The sequence below is a fragment of the Teleopsis dalmanni genome, chromosome 2 (assembly GCF_002237135.1).
Source record: "Teleopsis dalmanni isolate 2A chromosome 2, ASM223713v2, whole genome shotgun sequence".
In the NCBI taxonomy this organism is placed as follows: Eukaryota; Metazoa; Arthropoda; class Insecta; order Diptera; family Diopsidae; genus Teleopsis; species Teleopsis dalmanni.
The window spans coordinates 173,784,272-173,788,687 of NC_051847.1; positions in this window are offsets into that span (position 1 = coordinate 173,784,272).

Consider the following 4,416-nt stretch of genomic DNA (forward strand, 5'->3'; position numbering starts at 1 on the left):
TAATATCTATTCCACAGTTTTTGCTTTCACGCTATGCCTATGATTTTGCGATTGTTATTTTTTACAAGCGATCTTTGTATATGGTTTCGATAATTTATCTATGTACTATTATGACAAGGATTTCTCTCTGTTCCAAGCTATATAATAAGATTGTTCTTAAAACCTCACATCATGTTATGTTTTATGATATTGTCTATTAAAATTACATTCCTATACAAAAATTTGTTTAATTTCTTTATACTAGAAAAATACATCCATCATCAATATCAACAAATTCGAAATTGATCCTAAACTTATTATTAATTGTATAAAAATTAAAATTAATTGTATATAAAAATTATTTAAAAATTTTTTAATATTTTTTAGTAATAATTAACTTAATAAAATAAGGCAAATAACTAATAAAATGTTCTCTTTAATTGTTTTCAGGTAAGCAGAGTTACATTGATTGAAAAAAATATTCTTATGTAAGTGATAAACTTTTATTAAATATTAATATTATTTTTTAATTAACTAAATTGAGTATAATATAAAATTGCGCAAAAATGTTGAAATTTACCTTTACACCCCGCTCAAATACCCTTTTCAGTACTATCTAATAATGCCCATGCTGGCACAGTAGTTGCTATAATAAATTTAGACTTAATAATGTTGTTTAATAATGTGGTAAAAATAATTTTTATATGTCAATGACATTATAGTTTTTGTATTGGTAATATTGACAACTACTGATAGTTACAGTAGGATAATAAAGAAATTATAAATGGAGGGACTTCAAAAACCATACGGTATATTATACTAACATTAATTCTTTATTGGTCGTGAAATTTAAACCTTTTTTGTGGTCTACGTTCTAATGTTCTTTCTAACTTCTAAATACGTATAGCTGTTCCTTTAGCTATATTGTAGCTTTTAAGCCATTAAAAATTAAAATAAATTGACAATATTTTTATGTGCTTAAATATATATTATTAATATAATAAGATATATTTTAAATAGTATATATGTTACCATCATCAGCGTTGATTAGAGAGATTTACTGGTTTTATTCTTCATGTATAATTTGGTGGTTTATAAATAACAGGAATTGAACTTTGCTAAATTTGAACCGTAAACTAGCATGTAAACACTTAAAGTCAATATACACTTTTTTGCTTTATTCAGATTTTGAGTTTTGTCAATTTTTTTTGTGTTTGTTGTGGTTGGTTTTTAATTCCAAGCAACAGTCGAACTAACACGTAAACCACAGCTATACATATAAATTTATTTAACTGATAAAAACTGTTGTTTTATGGAATTAAAAAAGTTTTGCATATCGAACATTTTTTAACAATTTTTTATCAACCGACTCGTTTATTTGAAATGGGATTTTTGTCGTAGGACATAAAAGTTTATAATTACATATATTTTTTATATATTTATTTTACTGCAATATTTGCTTGTACATCTATAACATGTTTTCTTAGTCAATGCTTAATAAGTTTTATTGATCTCATAAACATTTTTGTGTATAACTAAAAACTCATTGCTTAAATGTTCAATTTAATCTGCAATTTTTTGCTTTCCAAAGTGCATGTCTCCATTATGTCTACTTTTATGCGCTCTCGAACATGTTCCTAAGCCAAACTCTGATTGTGTTTAGTACATAAATTAGGCTAATAACAATTCAAATGCATATAAAAATTCCTTTTAAATCCTAAACAACTTTGCAGGTAAACAATTCCGAAACGCAAATTAACAACAATTGAAACAAAATTGTACACAAATTAGTTTTCGCAAAACAGACTTGCGGTTTAGCAATTAAAGGCGCACTGCAATATGCTTTGTTGGGGCTTCATTGTTATGTTGTGTTGCTGTTATGCTTTGTGCATTGAAGCAATTTGTTGCGTTCGCTTGTGCCTATATACATGTTTATGAAAGCACTTAAAATGTTGCTGGTTAATATACACTTTCTATAAACATTTTTTATGCAACAACGTTTGTATTGGTTGCTTTGTCACCAAATTGCAAATTGTGCAATAACAATTTGCAAAAGTGTACATTTTAAATGACCATTAATGGTGCACAATAACAAAAATTACCAAAAACAACAATAACAGCAATCGAAATAATGTAAACTTGCCAAAAACCAAAAAAAAAAAAGAAGAAAATAGCAGGAAAAAATGTTGAAAAAGTGCATTTAATTTCTTAGTAAAATTGAACGCATGCTGCATGTTACTGCATTAAGGCAATTGGAAACACTCCTTTAAACAGCGTACAATGCAGGCAACACATTTTACCCAAAACATTGTACGGTGAAGTACATAAAATCAATACTAAAACGTAGGGTTACAATTTTCTTATTTCCATTTCAGTTGTTGATGCTAAAATTGTTGTTAGACACTTAAATTGTTTTCCTTGCATTGTCTTGCAACATTTTTAAACATTGTTGCTGCTATCATCTCGTTGCTGTGGTGGGTATGCTGCATTCCGAAATTGGGTTGCGTGTACGATAACCTCTGAAAGTAAAAGGAACTACTATTTTGTAACTGAGCACATGCGAAATTTTAGACGCTTTTAACAGTTTTAGGCACTTCGGATGACGTATCTTTGGAAGGGCGTCTATGCCGCAAAGACAGCTTAAATTGGTTGTTATCGCACATCTGCACACGTAAATTTTATGTAATTTCACTGGGAATTATTTAACTTGCCTTTCTGTCAGTTATTTTGTACTTTTTCTTTTATCCTATTTGGAAAAATTGAAAAACTTGGATATATAAAAATTTTAGTGTGAAATATATACAAGTTAATATTAAATAGTAAAGTATATTTTTATATTGAATTAACATATTATAGAAAGCAGATTAATTAATGGCAGATCGTTACATACATTAGAAAGGAAATAGTTGTGGCAACTAATAATGAAAGAACAAGCCTATAACTTATGCTTTAATAAGGTGAAGTGTTGATAAGAAAGCTAATAAGTCTAAAGCCTTTTTGTGAAATTTCTTTAGCATAAATTTATACGCAATATTTAAATAAATATTCCTTTATAGCCTTTTAAAACAAATTCAGACTAAATATAATTTTAATGAAAACACATTTCTAAAACCAAAAACCTACCATAATACCCTTTAAGCGATAATTTTGTTTTATTGCAGTTAAAGCAGTTATATAATAACAAAATAATATAATAAGAAAAATTTAATAAAATTTATAAAAAAAATTGGTTTAAAACAAAACCTTCAAGCTGAAGAAATATGTAAAGTCTTTGTACAATTTCCAAAAATCTTTTTCAAAATATATAAAACATAATTGTCAACAATATGCACTAGCTGTATTTAATATATCATATCCTTATATTTTCATAAATAACTACATTTAGTAATCATTTAGTAAGTATTTAGTGATGCAATTCTGTGGTGTATTAAATAAAACATGTTGAGAAATGTGTTTTACCACATGTCTTAGTAGTAATTTCAGCACTAACAGATCTGATTTAGATTTAAGCATGTTCATCTTGTGTATTTCAAAGTACTATTAACTCTATCAATGTAATGTTATTAGAATTATAAATGATCCCAAGTCCGTCTTTGTCAATAAACTACTATTTGAATGGAACCAACTATGTATAGAATTCTTTACAATTTTTATTTTTACATATAAGTAGTATTTAAAATAATCTGAAATAATATATCCTTTGAGTTACATACATAATTGACTGTTTAATTCAAATACTTTTTCATGTTAATTTTAAATTTAGCAAAGTTTTAACGTTTCCTCTAGTTGTTTACTCTTTTTAAACTTTTTTAAACGAGAGAAAGTATTCTAAATTTTATTGCAATCAAGCAAGGTTAAAATACTTTTCGAACCATAATCTAAAATTTAAGTTTTTCGGATGTTCGAAAGTTAATTAACCTATTTTTTGTTTACTTTCTTTGCTATGAGTTTGCCAGGGTATAATTAGCCTCAATAATTTTAAGGCCATAAACTTCAAAATGGCACATAGCAATCTCTAAGAAGTTTAGCTTTGCAATTAAAGTGATTAAATTTAGAGAAAATATGTACTGGTAAATTGTCGACGTTCTAAACTTCTTTTCTATTTTCGTAAAACTTTTGCAACTCATTTATAACCATAAACTACTGTCGAAAAATGTTAAAGTTCAACAACTTTGTTGGGCAAAACTCATTACAAACACTGACTAAGCTTGAAATTGATGGAAATTCCCTATTTTAAATTAAGCTTTGTTCAAATAAAAGCAATAGTGGTAGATAACTGAAATTCTTGTAGCTTTAATAACTTAATATAGTTTAATAGCTAGTTAGACAAATCTTTACAAATTAAGGAAATAATTATGATCATGCGACCATTTATTTCTGTTCAAAAAGAAATAAGTTTCAAATCGTTCGGTAAATTCAGATTTAGGTATGTTTCTA